The sequence below is a fragment of the Caretta caretta genome, chromosome 1, assembly GCF_965140235.1.
Source record: "Caretta caretta isolate rCarCar2 chromosome 1, rCarCar1.hap1, whole genome shotgun sequence".
NCBI lineage: Eukaryota > Metazoa > Chordata > Testudines > Cheloniidae > Caretta > Caretta caretta.
Genome location: NC_134206.1, coordinates 215,183,981 through 215,205,314, shown reverse-complemented (window position 1 = coordinate 215,205,314; position 21,334 = coordinate 215,183,981). Strand labels below are relative to the sequence as shown.

Genomic DNA, 21,334 nt, shown 5'->3' with positions numbered 1-21,334 from the left:
CAAAAAAACCCACCCCAAGCAAATTGGGGAATGTCCTTTCCCTTTGGTTCTTGAGTCCAGGAACCCAAAGTCCAACGACCCAAAAGTCTCTGTCCCTGGTCAGGGCAGCCCCAGAGTTCAAAAGTTTATCTGCAGAGTTTTACCTCCCAACTTGGGTGGAAATGGGGGGGTTTATAGACACCAAAGCAGACTGTCCTACCTCTCCATGGGGCTACACTCTGCTCCACCAGCCATCCTGTGACCCACTCCAACCATCCCACAAGGCACTCCGCAATATACCTTCAGGCCCCCACCCCCCACTGCTTAACACAATGCTCTGATTTCAGCTTGCAGTAGGGGAGCCTCAGCGCTGGTACACCATTGGCCCAAAGTGAACTCAGCTGAGCAGCCTGTATCTAGACTCCAAGTAGAATCAAAACTAGCTCTGATATTCCACAGTGTGGAGAAGAGAACTGGCATGTAAGGCCCTCACTAGAGACCCATACCACCAAGCATAATACCTACCCCCAACCTCTCTCAATTCACTGGGTTTTGGAACCCATGACCCTTGCCTAGCAAGCGCTGCTTAGTTGATGGTGAGTGCCTCCATCATAACAAAAGGCCAAGTGCAGTTCCACTGTCCTTGATTCCCATAATCAAGATAATAACAGTTTATTCTTCCTGCCCCAATAACAAAGAAACTGGGGCTCCTACAGCAGCCAAAGTGACCATCTAGGCAGGATGGGTGTGCCTATGCAAATGAGATTACATTGGCTGCTCCAGTCAGCACTGCCGTCCAGGCCATTAAAAGTCCAGTTGGTGGTGCATCAGAGGCTGGGGCTAAGGCAGGCTCCCTTCCTGCTCTGGCTCTGCATGGCTCCCGGAAGCGGCCACCAGGTCCCTGCAGTTCCTAGGTGCACGGGTGGCCAGGGAGGCTCCATGCACTGCCCCCACCTCAGTCCCAGCTCCACAGCTTCCATTGGCCAGAAACTGCGAACAATGGGAGCTGTGGGGCGGTGCCTATGGCCGCGAGGGCAGTGCGCAGAGCCTTCCTGGCCGCCTATGCGACTAGGGGCTGCAGGGACCTGGCGGCCACTTCCTGGGAGCTGCAGTAAGTGCTGCCGGGACCCCACACACAAGCCCCCCTACACACACCCCGACCCCCTTCCCCAGTCCTGAGCCCCCTCCTGCACCCCAAACCTCTCATCCCCAGCCCCACCCCAGAGCACACACCCCCAGCCAGAACCCCCACCCCCGCACCCTAATCCTCTGCCCCATCCCAGTGAAAGTGAGTGAGGTTGGAGGAAAGCGAGCGATGGAGGGAGGGGGAATGGAGCGAGCACGGGGTGGGACCTTGGAGAAGGGGTGGGGCAGGGGTGTTTGGTTTTCTGCAATTAGAAAGTTGGCAACCCTATGGCACACAAAATATGTTAGTCATCCTGATGGACAATGCCTCCAAGCCATAGGAAGATGATAGAGAGCTACATACTCCTACTATAGGAGCTGTTTTCAAACTGAATGCTCAGTTAACCAAAAATTACAGCAGACTTGCCTTAAAACTCTGCAGAGATGTGCTGAATTGCACTGACATGGCTGTAGCCCTTCTTCAAACACTAAACACAGCTACACAGATTTCCTGTGTGAATGAGGGCATTTCCCAAATATACAACAAGGATGATACTCTGTCTTTTCTCCCACACTTTGACTGCCATGTCCATTTTCATTGTAAGCCTTTGTAAACTAGAGCTCAGTGAAATTTGTTTCAACAAAATCATTTTTTGTCAAAAAACACATTTTTGATGCTCTGAAACTTTTGGCAAATTTGGGACAAATTCAACAAACAGTTTTGGCTGAGAAAAAATGAAAAAGTAATTTAGAAAAAGAGAAAATATTTCATTTTGACCATTCCAAAATGTGTAATTTCATCTTTTCATATCAAAATCAGAATTGGCCAATTTAAAAAACACAGAAAAGGGATTAAAACACCCCAAAACAGCCAAATTGAAAAGAAAAAAAATCAAAACAAAAAAATTCAGAGCTGACCAAATGAAAAGGAAGTAAGGAATCAAATGATGTGGTCAATTCAGTTCCATTCTTTTTTAGTTTTTCTTTTCTACAAAAACAGTTAAGAAAAATTAGTTTTGGTTGAAATCAAATTGGATTGATTGATTGATTTATTTTTGCTTTTCAGTCCCTGCACCAAAAAATCCATTATTCGCTAAGCTCTATTTGAAACTGGGACAGTGAGCCATGCAATGACCCTGCCTTCTGCTGACACCACTCTTCCTGTAGAAATTCTGTCAATGATTTCTTTTAAGAAGCAGTTCATCCCATTCAGCCCACTGTCCCCCCCACCGCCCGCCCTGTATAGCTCAGATGTTTAGCTAATCCAGGCACTTTCTCTTAATTCTCCATTTCTCTTAATTCTTTCATTCTGGACCTAGAGAGGGTATGTGTTTTTGCCACCAAAGTGATAAGATAGATGTAGTGGGTGCAGCCAGAAACATTCTAACCAGGTGCCTCTCTTTGTTTAGCTTTCGCACCTCAGGATAACCCCAGGAACTGTAACTACAGGAACCTGGGGACTGGGGTCCCTGAAATAACTTTTGCATCAATTGTCTAATATCAACCAGAAATTATACTTGATTTTAAAGTCAGAAAGAAAATGCTTGCATGGTCAAAATATACTGTTTCGTTAATATTTATGATAATCCTCTAATGGATTATCTAATGAATAGAATCATAGAATCATAGAATATCAGAGTTGGAAGGGACCTCAGGAGGTCATCTAGTCCAACCCCTTGCTCAAAGCAGGACCAATCCCCAAATAGAGAAAACATTTTTAATATATCTAATACATCTGCAACCTAGATCATTAAAACCATGTAAGGGGGAACATTTTAAAATAATAATTGTAACCTAGGTGAAAACTACAGTGAAGTTATTGTGACACTGCACTGAAATTGTTTTCACAGTGTTGGCAAACCTCATGTAGTCATCAAAGGGACCTAGAATACAGATGCTAAGTGGAACCTGTACCTCTTTCAGAATTAAGGTACCTATATACAGGATTCCAAACACGTATCCTAGTTTAGTGTGCTTTCAAATAATGGAATGTGATTTTATAAAAAATGATTAAATTAGATTTAATAAATACAATTAAAACAGCCTTGGAGCATAAAGGAAAGCTACATAGTGGTATTTGTGACACATGAAATAGAAACAAATGTTCTCAACATAACAAATACTTTAGCAGGAAATATTTTGCATTATTAACTTTGGCTTACTTAGTGAAATGCAATTTTTTTTAAATGATGGAATCATTAGATACAAACACTTCTACGCACTCACAGCCATACCACACCCAGCGCTGGACATTGAAAATACACAGTGATGTACAGAGAGACAAGGTAAATATCTTTTATTGGACCAACTTTTGGTAATACCTCACCCTCCTTGTCTCTCTAATATCATAGAACCAACGCAGCTAAAACAACACTTCATGGTGGCTAATAAAAGTTAATTTTTGTTTAAAGGAAACCTTTCTGACTTCTTCAGGGCTGCCAGAAGACCTGCAAGGCTGCATCCAGCATTTCTAAGACTTTTTGTCTACAGACAATGAGTCAAAGCCTGACCTTAAAAACCTCTCAGGAAGGAGATTCCACCACCTCCCTAGATAACCCATTCCAGTGCTTCACCACCCTCCTAGTGAAAACGTTTTTCCTAATATCCAATCCTAAACATCCCCCACTGCAACTTGAGACCATTTCTCCTTGTTCTGTTATCTGTTCCCACTGAGAACAGTCTAGATCCATCATCTTTGGAATCCCCTTTCAGGTAGTTGAAAGCAGCTATCAAATCCCCCCTCATTCTTCTCTTCTGCAGACTACACAAGCCCAGTTCCCTCAGCCTCTCCTCATAAGTCATGTGTTCCAATCCCCTAATCATTTTTGTTGCCCTCCGCTGGACGTTTTCCAATTTTTTCACATCCTTCTTGTAGTGTGGGGCCTCAAACTGGACACAGTACTCCAGATGAGGCCTCACCAATGTCGAATAGAGGGGAACGATCATGTCCCTCAATCTGCTGGCAAGATGGCAAGTAAGGATAACAGAAATAATTACATATCAAACTAAAAGTTTAACGTGCTTCTTAGAATCTAAACTTAACTTTAATAGGCTAAAATCCTTGTCTAGAGCAGTTTCTCACCCAAAGCAATCTTCCAGCTTCACTAACCAACATGGCTAAGCTCCAACATTCATGAATGCAAAAAATACTATCTTTCTTGCTTACTCAGTGATTGACAAAAAGCTGTCATTTCCCCTTCCTCTTATACCCCAAAGTCCATTGAGTTTATCCCCAGAGTCAAGATGATCCCCAAGGTTCCTTTCCTGGTGTGCTGGCTCCAAATCATCTTCACATACTCCTGTTTGCATCATATGCAGATTTGACTGCCATTGTTAGTTTTTCATGCTTAATCTACACAGCAGACAGAGAGACAGGTGAATCAGCTTCCTTTTTCTGACTCAAAACCTGTTTGTCATCCCTGCCGTGATTTAGATCTCAAAACATATGTTTAGTACATATATACAACTTTAAATATCATCCTTATTTACATCTCTCAATGATTATGAAGATCAGTATGACCTAAGAGTTTATTACACACTTCACATGACCCATTTTGCATCAATACTATGAAAGCTGCATGTTAGGTGTAATGAGTTTGTCAGGCCTGTCAGGAATTGCTTTTACGAACAGTGAATCCTTTGCCAGTTGGCATCGCGGGGGATCCATGACAGAACTTTATCTCTCATCCCATGACTATTTACTTTCCTTGATAGCTTCTTGAGAGAGACTTTGTCAAAAGCTCCTTGAAAGCTCCAAAAATTCTGGTCGATTGGAGAGACAAGATTTTCCTTTACAGAAACTGTGCAGGTTTGTCTCAATCAGATCATATTAACTGAGATATTTCATAAATTCTCTCTTTATTTTTTCAAAATAGTTTGCCTGGCACTGGAGTAAACCTCCCTAGTTTGTAAATTCGTGTGGTCATCTCCTATATCTTCTTTGAAAGACAGATAAAATATTTGTACCACACAATTATCTGGTACAGTAGCTGATTTTATGAGAAATTGCGTATTTTGTTAGAAGCTTAGATATTTCATCCAGAGCTCTTGGATGTACCAACTGGTTCTGGTGGTGGTTGCTCTTTCAATATATTTGTTTGCTCTATCACCTCTTCTGTTGACCTCCTGAGTTGCTGAAAATGCTCTCTGAATAGAACTGTGTCAGTAGAATGCAGCTGGGACAGGTATTTGTGGTGAAGTTTGTCACAGTTTCAGAGTTAACGGTACCTTTGACAGCCCTCTCAGTCTTCCTTGAGGGCACGCACTTAAAGGTTTCAGGCTTCCTCTCTCCCTCCAGACCAGAGATTTAGACTTGCAGTCCCTCTGCACCTCACTGTCATTTCCCAGAAGGTCTGACTGGGGGCCAGCACCGTGGTTATCTTTTCTCCAGAGGCTATAACAGTGTACAGCAGTTACCAACTAGCCTTCAAAAAACAAAGTACATTTATTCTTAGGGCAAAAGCATTACAGGGAAAACACTAAAACAAAACAAGTTTCTATATGCATGCTAAAAGCTTACCAGAGGTCACCCATCAATTTTATGGGGCCTTAGTGGACCAAGAGTCACCCCTCCCATCCTTGACAGAAGGTCTGACAATTTACTGAATCAAGAGGGCATGTGTCATTTTTAACTCAGCCTTTTCATACCACAGGCTCTTTCTTTTTCTGTTGGTCTCTGGAAAACACAGTTTGAACCAGTATACACAAGTCACCCCAGGGAGGGGTACCTCTCTAGAGTTGTTTACAGTTTCAGTGACTAGCCTTAATCACTCCCCTCTGATTCCAATTCCTGAAGGAGCAGTGGTAACTTCTCTCCTGAAGTTACATACAATCCCTGGCCCACAATGGTACCTAAACCATTCATAAACTTAATACAATATGTTTCTACAAAGATACTGCATGCAGTTGCAATATCTGTCACAAAGTTCAATGCAAAAATCCTTTAATTCTTCTGCAATAATTCTTATTCTCTATAATTACTCCATTACTTCTTGGTGGTCCTGTGCACCTACCAGTTTCCCCCCAGGCTTCCTGCTTCTGCTGTGATTAAAACTTTTCTTTTTTATTTGTATTTCTGTGTGGCAAACTGCTCTTCAAAATCCCTCTGTTCTTTTAATGTCAATCTACCTTTTGCCTGCCACAATCCCCCTTTCCACTAAATTTCCTTTTTCTCTGTAGTTCTTTGAGCACCACAACTACTATAATTATTTTTTGAATCAACTGTCGTGTTATTTAGGATTAAGACAAAAATGGCTTGTCCTCTGAAATGCTCTAGAACGAGCTGTTTCAAGATTCAGGCACTGAAGAGGTCAGGAAATTTCTTTTCTAAAACTTCATAGAATCATAGAATATCAGCGTTAGAAGGGACCTCATGAGGTCATCTAGTCCAACCCCTGCTCAAAGCAGGACCAATCCCCAATTTTTGCCCTAGATCCTAAATGGCCCCTCCAGGATTGAACTCACAACCCTAGATTTAGCAGGGCCAATGCTCAAACCACTGAGCTATCCCTTCCCCTTGTCCTGCTGTAACCTGTGAACAGTTTATATGTGAGCAGTTCTAGTTCCCCAGGCCCAGATCCTCAAAGGTATTTAGGGTGCTTAACTCCCACTGAAATCTTAGTCTGATGGCACCTTTCTTTTCTGTAATTAACACCTGTGATCTCAAGCTGGCCCTTCTCCATTTTAGTTGAAATTTCTGTCTTATTCTTTATCACCACATTCACCTTTATCTTTGTACTATTGACATCCCTTGTTGATGGCTTACACTGACTTTTCAGCAGAGGAAGTTAGAATCTTCAGCTGCGGACTCTTTACCCCTGCTGATTAACCCAGCCCATGACTGACATATCCTGAACACTTGGGATATACATGAAAATGCAATTTTTCAGGAAAAATCTTCTTCTCTGGGAATAAACTTGAAGCTGAGAAAAACTTCAGCAGCTTCTTCCGATGAACACTATTTATTTCTTGTCTTGCTCTCTGTTCAGGCTGCTGCATTCTTGCTCAAGTGCTGGGGACTAAGCAAGGGGACATCACAATAAGAGACCTGCGGCAGGGTCATGGCTAACCCAGGTCAGCTGACTTGGGCTCATGGAGCTCAGTCTCTGGTGCTATGAAATTGCAGTGCAGACATTCAGGCTTGGGCTCGAGTCTGGGTTTTGAGACCCCAGGACAGGGGAGTCAGAGCCAAGGTTCCAGCCCATGCCCAAATATCTAGACTGCAATTTTAGAGCCCCACAGCCTGAGCCCCACAAGCTTAAGTCAGCTGATCCAGGCTCTGAGACTCAGTGCCCTGTGTTTTTTATCACAGTGTTGACATACTCTAAGATACTGCTGCAGAGAGAAGCAATTACCTTAACTCTGCAAGGAGAGTGACAGTAACTGATAAGTTTGCTACCAGCTCTCCCTATATTTAGGCTGCTGAATTCTTTCCATCATAAAGGGTTCTTGGGAACTTTTCTTTGGGGAGCTCTCACTGCTCTGTTGTTTGTAGCTGGCCTTTGATATTCAAAATGGAATAGGAAGGGGATGGATAATAAGACAGAAAAGATCATTTTGCCTCTATATAAATCCATGGTATGCCCACATCTTGAATACTGTGTGCAGATGTGGTCGCCTCATCTCAGAAAAGCTATATTGGAATTGGAAAAGGTATAGAAAAGGGCAACAAAAATTATTGGGGTATGGAATGGCTGCCATATGAGGAAAGATTAATAAGACTGGGACTTTTCAGCTTGGAAAAGAGATGAAAAAGGAGGGATATGATAGAGCTCTATAAAATCATGATGGATGTGGAGAAAGTAAGTAAGGAAGTGTTATTTACACCTTCTCATAATAGAAGAACTAGAGGTCACCAAATTAAATTAATAGTCAGCAAGTTTTAAACAAACAAAAGGGAGTATTTCTTCACACAATGGACAGTCAACCTGTGGAACTCCTTGCCAGAGGTATTGTGAAGGCCAAGACTATAACAGGGTTCAAAAAAGAACTAGATAAATTCATGGAGGATAGGTCCATCAATGGTTATTAGCCAGGATGGGCAGGGATGGAGTCCCTAGCCTCTGTTTGCCAGAAGCTGGGCATGGGAGACAAGGGATGGATCACTTGATGATTACCTGTTCTGTTCATTCCCTCTGAAGCACCTGGCATTGGTCACTGTCAGAAGACAGGATACTGGGCTAGATGGGAACTTTGGTCTGACCCAGTATGGCTATTGTTATGGTATGTTCTTATGGATACCCCTCAGGCTGTAGATGTGTGTTTTCTCATCTAGTGAAATTGCCTTCAGATATAGCTGAGTTATGAAGTGTTACAATTCATCATTTCCCTTCTCTCAATTTCTGTCTTCTGGAAAGTTTGTCAAAATCACTGAACATTCTAAAGAGGTAAGCTCCAGGCCACCAAACAGCAGCACCCACTGGAATTGGGAACACCTGGGAGCTGACAGATTGGCTGGAGCTAAGTTGAGAAAAGGGCTTCCCCCACCAACCCATCCATATCTAGTGACCCAACACATCCCGATGGTTTCTGAGCCCTCTCCCCTGGAGGAATGGCTTGGGGGAGGAGCTCACTAACTCCTGGGGGGAAAGATAAGACAGACTGAACCAAGCCAGACACCTTCATAACACCTATAGACCCAGTGTCATGGCCCATGGGTGGCAAACCACTCCTGCCAGGGTCAAGGGAGAAGCCATGCTCCAACCCTCCACCTGTCAGCAATAGTTTACCTATGACCCATGAAGCCCAGCTCCAGTGTGAGGCTCTGCCCCGAGGTCTGATGAGCAGAGTCCCAGAGTGGCTGATTGGCCCACTGGCCCTACTGAAGCCAGCAGCAGGCACAGGAAGCTGTCTGAACAACTGGGCTCCATCCTGCTCTGAACTATGTTCTTCCTTGGCTTGATCTCCTGGCATTCTGATCTGTCTTGATTCCTGGCATCTGATGTGTGGTTCCTGACTTTCACTTTGTCTCCTGTCTTTGGCAGTTTGGTATCCTGACCCAGCCTGACTCTGGTTCATGATTGTGGTTCTGATCTTCAGTTTGTTTCCTGCTTCTGATCTCCTGGTATCCTGACCTAGCTGACTTGACTACTGTCTTGTGATTGTGGACTCTGGCTCTGAAAACTAGGTCTGGCTGTACTGACCTGGCTATGACATGCAGCACATGGAGAGGCACCCCCCCACACACATACACACACCTTCAGCACAGTGTCAAAGTGCGAAGAGAGAGAGAGCCAGGCTGGATTCCAGGGGCACCATTTAGGAAGGATGAGGGGGGGCACTTCCCCCCCTTCCTAAGTTTCATAGTGGAAGTCTGCTCACAGCGCACGCCCCAGTCCCCAGGCAGAACTCTTGTTGTCAGCGCTGCACAGCTAGGTCCCCTCCTCCAGGAGCCGGGTTCTCTGGCTATGGCTCCTGTGGTCAGTTTCCTCCGCTGTGCGAGCTCATCCACTCCATCCCCTCACCTGCTTCCACCAATCAGCAGCTGAGACAATATGGAGTGACAATTCTCCCAACCAATAGTAACATACTACTGTCCTCTACTGCACCTGCCTGGGGCTTTCGGGGTGTTATCCTACTACAGATAAAAATAATAGACTAGAAATTGACTTTAAACAGGAGTGAAACACTGTGAAGTCACTTTCATTTCTGTTTAAAGGCTAGTTACAGTACTTTCCAGAAGGCTCTTAAACACATCACTACAGTGACTGAGTTGCAGTTCTCACAGGAGAATATTTAAAACCAAACACCAAGAAAATTCCACATTTTAAAGTTGAGAAAAAAATTGAATCTTGCTTATTATTTAGAGTTTGTATATATCATTCAGGGTTTGGACGTTTTACTTCAGTTCCTATTGCTGTCAAATGGGAATAATAGTACTTGCCTGCCTGCCATATGGAATTATAAGGATTAGATTTAGATCTGTAGGGCAGGAACATTAAAATTTTAAGCCTAACCCGTGTCCCTTAAGTGACTTGCTACAAGACGTTATTATTAGAGCTGGAAATGTATCTCAGCCCTGATCCCCATTCTGATACTGTGCCCTCAAGACTGCACACTCTCCTAGCTAATGACTTAGATGATGGATTATGAGATTGTTCATTGGCATATCTTGTATGTCCAGCCGGACAAAAATAAATGTGAGTTTTTCTTTAAAGTCCAGTTGTGGTCAGAAAAATGGATCTGTAAAAACATCACTACAGTCAAATATATCAACTTTCTCTGTTTCAAATAAAATCTGGTCATTTTATGGATACAAACATGTTTATATTCTTAATGGTGCCAGAACCAATATCAGGCAAGGAAAGCAAGCTGTATTCTGTTTGACCTCATACAGCCACAGAATTGTTGAATGCTTTACTGGTGAAGATGAAAGAAGCAGGAAAAAAAACCCAATTTGGCTTTCAGGATTAAGCAAGGGCATGAATTTCAAAAATCCTGCTCGTTAATTAATCAAATTTAATCTGGAGTTAGAGGACGAGTATCTATGGGAAAGCAATATTTAAATGTTATATAATAAATTAAATGTTTAAGTAAATGTAAAATTACAACGTATTATGTTAATCTTTAAGCATGAGTTAAAAGGAGATAAACTAAAATGAATTAAAATTAATTTAAAAATGAAGGTTCGTTTTTAAACACAGTCTAACCACTATGCCATTGTTCTGGATCTCATCTGAGATTTACAATAGACACCTAGTTCCTGGCAAAGATGTCTAAGCTGGTGTAAAATGACTTTCCTATAATGCTAGTTGATAAACGTAAGTTAAACTGATCTGTGTGGTTACAAATGTAATCCACAGTTTTAATCTACAATAAAAAATATTAACTACAAAAATGAGTTTATGAAAGTCAGTAAACCACACATTTCATACTGAAGTTAAAATAGAGATCTGTGTTTTAGTGACTCGGGAAATGATTTACTGTTATGTGATTTCCTTTTACTGTAATCACTGACTTTTTTTCATGGCAAATGATGGTTTGGCCAGGGCCGAGTGGTTAGAGATGAAGTGGGGGCTAATGTATTGAGGATCTAAATTATAAGAATAAACCAAAACAGGAAACATGCAGACTCTTAAATAAAACTTACTCCCATCTCCGCATACAGAACAGAAGTTCAACTCACAGGCTTCAGAATGGGCTAGCAAGCCAATACGAAGTCCACATGAGACTTGCACTAACCACGCTGAAGCCTGGCTGTACTGTCTTCACTTCTATTGTTACCCATGCTATCTGGATTCAAGTTAGCTTGGACAGATTAGCCCATGCACAGCTTTTGCTGTGTAGACACACCCTAAGTGACAGCAGTAAAAAAGACATGCTAAATATTTTTCTGTCCTTGCTGATGAAAGTAAAGATGCATCAAAAAAAGAACAACTGTATCTCCTTTTATGCTACCACCAAAAAGAAATCATTCAGGAAAGAGCTCTGGTCTGCTTCCACATGCCGAAAATCTAAATGCCGAATCTGTTTCAAAAATGATTATTGAAGAACTACAGTATTTGAATATTAATTACATTGTTGCCCAGTGCTTCGATGGAGCTTCTATATTGAGTGGGCATTTAAAAGGAGTATAAACTCGAATTGAGGAAAGGATTACACATGCCACTTATGTGCACTGCCATGCTCTCAAGCTTAATCTTGCATTTGCTCAGGAACTATACATCTTCAAAGGTGCCATGAACTGTTTGTTAAGGCACAGCAGGAGCCAGGCCAGAAGGTTCTTGAGCTAGATAGATTACATAGGCACCGATTCCATGGGTGCTCCAGGGCTGGAGCACTCCTGGGGAAAAAATGGTGGGTTCTAAGCACCCACCGGCAGCCCCCCATCAGCTCCCCCTCAGTGCCTCTTGCCCGCTGGCAGGCCCCACGGATCAGTGCCTCCCCCTCCCGCCCACTGCAAACAGCTATTTTGCGCTGTGCAGGGGGCAGGGAGGGAGGGGAGAGGAGTGAGGACACAGTGCAATCAAGGGAGGGGGTGGGAACTGGGTGGGAAAAGGCAGGGCAGGGATGGAGCGGGGAAGGGAAGAGGTGGGGTAGGGCAGGCTGGGGGCAGGGTGGGCGGGGGCGGGAAGATGCTGGGCAGGTGGGGCCCTGGGGGAAGGGGTGGAGTGGAGGTGGGGCCTGGGATAGAGCCAGAAGTCGAGCACTGCAGTAGATTATGTGAAACTCACTGGTAGTGCTGGTATGACTCCCTCCAAAAACTGCATGCAAGATATGGCACTGTAGTGGAACACTGGAAGACATTTCAGTTCAGAGAGCTGATGGACCATCAGCTAGATGGCAAGGCCAAAGAACATCTGTTGAGGCTCTTGGTTTTGGAAAGAATATTCAAGATTTTGAATAGAGCTTCAGAAGAACTACAAAATGAAAACCTGAATTTATCAAGTGCCATGGAATTGGTAGCAAGCAATATTGCTGCTCTTCAAGAAATGAGGACATCTGAAAGCAAATGGAAGGAGCTTTGTGCTACAGATGAAATCATTGCCAAGGAACTTGAAATTGCTATTCCGGGTCAGGCAGTCACAACTCCTGAGCACAACAAAACAAAATGGCAAGAAGACCTAACAAAATGTCCTCCAAGCTGGCCTTGTTTTTTGTTTGTAGTACACTGGGTCAGTCACCGACACGTGATGTTCTCAACAGCATGCAAGAATCTATAAAATCTGATTTCTACTATCCTGTTCTGGCCACAGTTCTTGCTGAGCTTGATAGACGATTCACCTCTAACTCCAGTTTGTTTTCCTCACTAATTGCTTGTGACCCAAAGAGTGAACATTTTCTTGATTATGAGAAACTGAAAAAAAAATTGCAGATCACTATAGATCAACAGGCACCAATTTTGTTGACCAGGATGCAGAAGTCAAAGTTGCCAAGAATCACACTGCACGAAAAACTTGACTTCAATTTCTGAATTCTGGAATGTTCTCAATGACTTACCAAGGGTTATTAGTCTTTGATATTCATTGTAGATATTGTGTTGAGCCTTCCAGTTTCTACAGCATCAAATAAGAGGTTCTTCTCTGTGCTCAAGAGAGTGAAGGACTATTTAAGATCCACAATGAGAGATAGGCACTTAAGTGACTTGGCATTTTATCTTCAAAACACCTGGATATCAACAAGGCTATTGACAATTTTGCCAAGATGAGACCCTGGCATTATCTATTGTTTTACTCATACCTGGAGTGTTTTTTTGTTTGTTTATTTGTTTGTTTGTTTTCAATAATTTATTTCCTGTTAAACATTTCTGGAACAAATTTACTGTCGGATTCTCCTCTTCACAGTTTGGAACATAAAACATTTTAGCCAGGATGGGCAGGGATGTAAAAACATGCTCTGAAGTGTCCGTAGTCTCTGTTTGCCAGAACCTGGGAATGGGCAACAGGAGGTGGATCCCTTGATGGTTACCTGTTCTGTTCATCCCCTCTGGGGCACCTGGCACTGGCCACTGTCGGAAGACAGGATACTGGGCTAGTTGGACCATTCTGACCCAGTATGGCCGTTCTTACGTTCTCAAAAAAAAAAACAATTGCAAGGGTAAGCAGATTTTATTTGTTTTTATTTATCTCTACTAAAGACAGTATACAAAGTATCAAACTTGTGTTTCTGTTATCTATGCTATGGCTGCAAAACCTCAAGGCTTGGGATTGGGGATATTTTGCTGTATTAGCTCCTCATTGTTCTACATTTGCATATAAATTTAAACTATGGCTTCAGCTGGTGTCTGTATATATTTTTTTCTTTCTTGATATAGGAATTAGATACAGTGCTCCTGTCAGCTTATTTCTACGTTATTATCTACTAAAAAACTAGAGATTTAGGTGCTTAAGTAGCCCCTAGAATCACAAAGCTGCCTCCCCCAATCTGAAATGACTGGATTCCCTCTAACCACATATTGAACTCAACACATGACAGCAGCAGCCCATACTCCAAAACAGCCTTCCAGCATTCAAGCCACATCCTGAGTGTCTGTGTGAAACACCCGCCTGCCAGCCACATCTGAGTTACACTTTGACTCTCACCAGCCTTAGTTATACTGTAGGGTGACCCCCAGTCTTAGATTTCCCCCCAAAAAGGCATGTCCTGTACTGCCCAGCCCTCTCCTGGACTATACAAATTACATTAGGTCCAATGTTTCTTTAATAGAAATAGTATGTACACAACTTGTCACTCCAAATGGAGTTGCCCAGACAATTCAATTTAAACACACTGGACTAGACAAAACAATACAACAGGTTTATTAACTACAAAGAGAGAGATTTTAAGTGGGTACCAGTAATGCAGTATAAACAAATGGTTACAAGGAAAATAAAGATAAAATGCAACTGGTACCTAACTTAACAAACTATGTTAAATTCAAAGCAAAGTTTTCTTACCACATGCTTTCAGCAGTCTTACCGATCAAACTTCTTAGCTCAGGACCCCTTCTCCGAAAGTACAGTGAATGCTTCCTTTGTTTCTACGGGTGCCATGAATGTGATAGGTGGGCGGGGAGGAGGATAGGACTTCTTTTTATAGTTCTATCCACCCTTTGAGAAGCATTTCCAGCTGGGAGCGTGCAACAGGCCATCTGTGTGGAAGGGAACTCCATACTGTGACTTTGCTAAAATGTAGATTTTTTGCCCTGCCCCCTTTCCTGCCACAGAATGGCCACTCAGCTAGGGTGACCACATGTCCCATTTTGGTTGGGACAATCTCGTCTTTAAGCCCTGTCCCAGCCATTCTGACTTTTTTTGGCAAAACTGGGCATTTGTTCCATTTTCTCTTGCCAACTGATCATCAGTTGGCAAGAACAAACTGGACAACTGCACAGTTTTGCCCAAAAAGTGGGGTGCGGCCCCTAGTGGGACACAAAAGAACTTGCAGGGAAGGGCAAGTGGCAATGCCAGCCCTGCAAGGGAGCGAGGGTTTGGGAGAGCGGATCAGGCCAGGCCAGCCCCACATGGGCAGGCAGCCTGGGTTCTTGGGCTGGCCCACGTGCAGGGAGTAGAGGGGGGCCTCAGGCCAGCCCTGCTCAGGCAGGTGGCAGGGGGGGCTCAGGCTAGTCCCATACGTGGGTGGGTCTCGGGTGGGCAGCAGGGGGCTCAGGCCAGCCTGGCACGGGACAGAAAGGGGGGCCTCGGGCCAGCTATATGCGGGCAGGTGGCAGTGGAGTCAGGGAGGGCTGGGAGTGGGTTCACACGGGAGAGGGACAACGCACCATTTCAGATTTGTGGTGGGAAGCAATGAAAACTCTAATTTTTTGCCAGATAACTTAGCAATTAGCTGACAGGAGCACTGTATCTAATTCCTATATGAAAGAAAGAAAATTAAATAAATATTAGACCCACTCAGCTCTAATACTAACATAAAAACACAAGAACATAAGAATGGCCATACTGGGTCAGACCAAAGGTCCATTCAGCCCAGTATCCTGTCTGCCGACAGTGGCCAATGCCAGGTGCCCCAGAGGGAATGAACCTAACACATAATAAGCAAGTGATCTCTCTCCTGCCATCCATCTCCACCCTCTCACAAACAGAGGCTAGGGACACCATTCTTTACCCATCCTGGCTAATAGCCATTAATGGACTTAACCTCCATCAATTTATCTAGTTCTCTTGTAAACCCTGTTATAGTCCTAGCCTTCACAACCTCCTCAAACAAGGAGTTCCACAGGTTGACTGTGCGCTGTGTGAAGAACTTCCTTTTATTTGCTTTAAACCTGCTGCCCATTAATTTCATTTGGTCGCCCCTAGTTCTTATATTATGGGAACAAATAAATAACTTTTCCTTATTCACTTTCTCCACACCACTCATGATTTTATATACCTCTATCATATCCCCCCTGAGTCTCCTCTTTTCCAAGCTGAAAAGTCCTAGCCTCTTTAATCTCTCCTCATATGGGACCCGTTCCAAACCTCTCATCATTTTAGTTGCCTTTCTCTGAACCTTTTCTAATGCCAGTATTTCTTTTTTGAGATGAGGAGACCACATCTCTAGGCATTTTTCAAGATGTGGGCGTACCATGGATTTATATAAGGGCAACGTGATATTTTCTGTCTTATTATCTACCCCTTTCTTAATGATTCCCAACTTTCTGTTCGCTTTTTTGACTGCCGCTGCATGTTGAGTGGATCTTTTTAGAGAACTATCCATGATGACTCCAAGATCTCTTTCCTGATTAGTTGTAGCTAAATTAGCCCCATCATATTGTATGTATAGTTGGGGTTATTTTTTCCAATGTGCATTACTTTACGTTTATCCACATTAAATTTCATTTGCCATTTTGTTGCCCAATCACTTAGTTTTGTGAGATCTTTTTGAAGTTCTTCACAGTCTGCTTTGGTCTTAACTATCTTGAGCAGTTTAGTATCATCTGCAAACTTTGCCACCTCACTGTTTACCCCTTTCTCCAGATGTTTTGTGAATAAATTGAATAGGATTGGTTGACTGACCCTTGGGGAACACTACTAGTTATCCCTCTCCATTCTGAAAATTTACCATTTATTTCTACCCTTTGTTCCCTGTCTTTTAACCAGTTCTCAATCCATGACAGGATCTTCCCTCTTATCCCATGACAACTTAATTCACGCAAGAGCCTTTGGTGAGGGACCTTGTCAAAGGCTTTCTGGAAATCTAAGTACACTAGATCCCTCTTGTCCATATGTTTGTTGACTCCTTCAAAGAACTCTAAAAGATTAGTAAGACATGATTTCCCTTTACAGAAACCATGTTGACTTTTGCCCAACAATTTATGTTCTTCTATGTGTCTGACAATTTTATTCTTTACTATTGTTTTAACTAATTTGCCTGGTACTGACGTTAGACTTACCTGTCTGTAATTGCCGGGGTCACCTCTAGAGCCTCTTTTAAATATTGGCGTTACTTTAGCTACCTTCCAGTCATTGGGTACAGAAGCTGATATAAAGAACAGGTTAAAAACCATAGTTAATAGTTCCGCAATTTCACATTTGAGTTCTTTCAGAACTCTTGGGTGAATGCCATCTGGTCCTGGTGACTTGTTACTGTTAAGTTTATCAATTAATTCCAAAACCTCCTCTAATGACACTTCAATCTGTGACAATTCCTTAGATTTGTCACCTACAAAGGACGGCTTAGGTTTGGGAATCTCCCTAACATCCTCAGCCGTGAAGACAAATGCAAAGAATTCATTTAGTTTCTCCACAATGACTTTATCATCTTTAAGTGCTCCTTTTGTATCTCAATCATCCGGGGCCCCCACAAGACATTCTGACATCTTGTGGCAAGTCACTTAAGAGACACTAGTTAGTTCAAATTTTAATGTATATTCTCACTTTGTTACTAACTCTGTAGAAAGAGAGACTCCATCAGGACTCCTGGGATCTATCTCAGCTCTGGGAGGGGAGTGGGGTCTAGTGGGTTACAGCATGGGCAGGGGGGAAGCAGATACATCTGAGTTCTAAATAAGAACAGAATGACCATACTGGGTAAGACCAATGGTATATCTAGCTCAGTATCCTGTCTTCCAACAGTGACCAATGCCAGGTGCTTCAGAGGGAATGAACAGAACAGGCAATCATCCAGTGAGTCATCCCCTGTCTCTCACTCCCAGCCTCTGGCAAACAAAGGCTAGGAACACATAGAACATGCTGTTGGAACCCTGCCTACCCTGGCTATGATGGATCTATCCTCCATGAACATATCTAATTCTTATTGGAATCCTGTTATAGTTTTGGCTTTCCCCAACATCCCCTGGCAAAGAGCTCCACCGGCTAACTATGAAGAAATACTTTCTTTTGTTTGTTTTAAATCTGCTGCCTATTAATTTCATTGAATGACCACTAGTTCTTATGTTATGTGAAGGAGTAAATAACATTTTCTTCTTCAGTTTTTCCACACCATTCATGATTTTATAGACCTCTATCATATCTCCCTTCAGTCATCTCTTTTCCAAGCTGAAAAGTCCCAGTCTTTTTAATCTCTCCTCATGCAGAAGCTGTTCCATACCCCTGATCATTTCTGTTGCCCTTCTCTGTGCATTTTCCAAATCCAATATATCTTTTTTGAGATGGGGCGACCACATCTGCACACAGTATTCAATATGTGGGCGTACCATGGTTTCTGTGACAGGGACCTCTGCTCCCAGTAGGGCCTAGACCTAGGCAAATATTTATTGAAATGGTTTAGAACATAAGAACAGCCATACTGGTTCAGACCAAAGGTCCGTCTAGCCCAAACAAAGGGTCTTCTGAGAGTGGACAATGCCAGGTGTTCCAGAGGGAATGATGTGAACAGCTAATCATCAAGTGATCCATCCCTTGTCACTCATTCCCAGCTTCTGGCAAAAAGAGGCTAGGAACACCATTGCTGCCCATCCTGGCTAATAGCCACTGATGGACCTATCCTCCATTAACTTACCTAGTTATTTTTTGAACCCTATTAGTCTTGGCCTTCACAATGTCTTCTGGCAAAGAGTTCCACAGACTGATTGTGTGTTGTGTGAAAAAATACTTCCTTTTGTTAGTTTTAAACCTGCTGCCTATTAATTTCATTTGGTGACCTCGAATTCTTGTGTTATGAGAAGGAGTAAATAACACTTCCTTATTTACTTTCTCCACACCAGTCATGATTTTATAGACCTCCATCATATCCCCCCAGGAGCAGAAGAGTACTCTCTCTCTAGCTCTGAGAGGGTGGGACCTGGCTGCAGAGACCTGAATCGAGGACCTAGTTTGGAGCAGGTCTGGGGAAAGGCCAAGGGAGCCGGGGACCTCTGGCCTAGGAAAGCCCCAGGCTTCAGGCCTGGGAAGGCCTATTATGTAAGGGGGTTGCAGAAGCAGCAGATCCAAACCCAACCTTGCCGGTGATGAGTGGCTCATACTGCAGAGATGCATCCAGGGTGTTCTGAGTTAGGAACTAAGAATGACTCACCCAACTCACTTGTGTAACTTTGATGACAAACGCGAGAGAAGTTGCTGTCTTTTCTTGTCAAATGAACCTATATAAATATTAAAGTTCCTTTTTACAGCTGGAGTTACTAAGCTACTTTTAAATCCATCTAAGTACCTAAAAGGCCCACACAGAGTACTGCGAAAAATAAACAACCCTCCACCAAAACTCAATCTGATCCTTATATTTAAGAGTATAAGTATGTAGTTGTTTTAGCTGCATGCTCAGTTTGTTATTGACACACTTAATAGTTGTGTGACCAAAAAATATTGTGATCTTTCCTATCTCTAACAAGTTCTTGTTTTATTTAATACTTAATGAGATGTTTTACTAAATTAGGTACAGGCTTGGTATCTGGCCTTATTTCTGTAATGTCACTTAGAAGGTTGTATTCTCTTCAAATTTTTTTTTTTCACAATTAGAAAGGGGATATAATGATGGCAGCACTGAACATTGTTCATAATGACTATTCTCCTCATCTCTCATTGTAACTCACATCCCAACTGGATGTTTCCTCACTGCTTAGTCAGGGACAGATCAGCATACAGGCACAAGAGGCCAGTACCCAGGGCCCTGGATCCTGGAGTGATGTGATAACATCAAAATCTCAGCTTTCATTTTTAAAAAAAAAAATTCTAGCCCTCTTTGTAGTGAAGAAAATGTTGAAAATGTGACCTGAGTGTAGCTTATGAAGGGACATCTGCTTGAATCTACAGCCAGCCTCTTGTGAACCACATCATGCAGATCTGTGGGGTGTTAATTACAAGACTCACTGTTCCAGGAAACTTTGTCTGGAACCATCGCTGCAGAGAACTTGTTCAGGAGTAGAACTGTGCAATAGACTCGCACTGCGGGTCTCCTGCTGCTGCCCATGCATCTCTAGGCAGAAGACGGGATCCCCGCTGGTCATCCAGGATAGGGCCTCTGCAGCTGCACCTGGGAGGTGAAGGGGACCTCATGTTGCTGCCTCTGTCTCTACAAAGCATTGAGCCACCCCTCCCCACACTCCTGCCATTCCAAATGGGTGGGCCCACAGTGCAGGATCAGGGTCATTGGGGTGGAGCCATAAGGGCCCATATCGTAGGAAACCAAGGGCCCCAGATTGTTTTAGTCCAGCCTGCCTCTAATTATGGATCTTTCTGTTCTCTTTTCCGTTTGTCTAGTCTACAGTAATCCTTTACATTTTTAAATCTCCCAGTATAACTTTCCATCCTCTATCTGTAAACAAGTCATTGCAACCTAACTCAGGAATAGAGCTGACCAGAAATCCCATATTCCCTTTTGAAGTTTTTCAACTGAAAAATGTTGGATTCTCTGCAGGGATTTTTAAAACAAAATTACATTTAAAAAACCAATGATTTTTTTCATTTCCTTTCCACTTTAAATGGTTTAATGTTTGGAAACCAAAACCACTTTCACACACGTCCTTAACATTTTCCAACATTTTCCAGTGTAGGGAGAGCGATTAAAAAAAAAAACAGGGGGAGGGGGGAATGAAACACATTTTTTGTTTTCCAAAACTAAAATACGCCAAAAGCACAAACTTTAAGTTAAAATGAAAATGTTCATTTTGCTCACAAACACCCCTGGCTGGGAGGAAGTGCCTTGCAGAATCAGTCCCCCTGGCCACCCAGGAGCAGTGTTCACTGGCTTTACAGGAAACTCCATCCCTCAATCACAGAAATTATTAACCAAACAGCCTGAGAGAACAGAGACTGGAGACTTCACAAGAGACCCCTTGACCCACAAAGCAAAAAGGGTAAAATCTTAGTTCCAACTGAAGTCAATGGGAGTTCCAAATGGGCCAGGATTTCATCCCAATTTTATATGTTTCTGCACTGTCTGCTGAAAAAGAAATGGCATAATTAAAAGTAAAAGGTGCCACTCTCCATGTAAAAACAATTTCTTACGCCAGCATTAACATTCTCTGTAGCTGTGAGACAGAGGGACAGTGCAAATGTGTTCTCTGAGGGATACAGTCTTTAGACAGTATTTATTATGAAACTGAAACAATTAAAAGGAGCTGGACCTTTCTGGAGCAGATGATGCATTGTCTCTGGTTACGCCCAAGTGGTAAGTGTCTGGGCCTTTACTGCTTCAGGGATGGGTTGTAGGGGGTTGAGAGCTAGCAGAGCGTGTGTTTGTGACTTTGCTGGTGAGTGTCTAACAAACACAGCTACATGTGAGCTGTCTCCTAACAGTTCTCTGGCTTTAGCATATTGACCAGCTCCAACTGGTCACACAGGACACAGGACTAGTGCCTGCAGGTGACACCTTCCTCTGTGAGTGCAAAATGTGTCCTTCACTGTGTGCGAAGGCA

General features: G+C 43.0%; 1 long non-coding RNA gene across 1 annotated transcript; it reads right to left on the bottom strand.

Moving 5' to 3' along the window:
* Positions 1-3,385: 3,385 nt before the first annotated feature.
* On the bottom strand, positions 3,386-14,864 carry LOC142069381 (uncharacterized). The gene is made up of 2 exons (XR_012665180.1): positions 14,478-14,864; positions 3,386-5,528 (listed from the first exon to the last, which is right to left on the bottom strand). It is a non-coding gene; the product is annotated as an uncharacterized LOC142069381 (long non-coding RNA).
* Between the last annotated feature and the right edge of the window lie 6,470 nt (positions 14,865-21,334).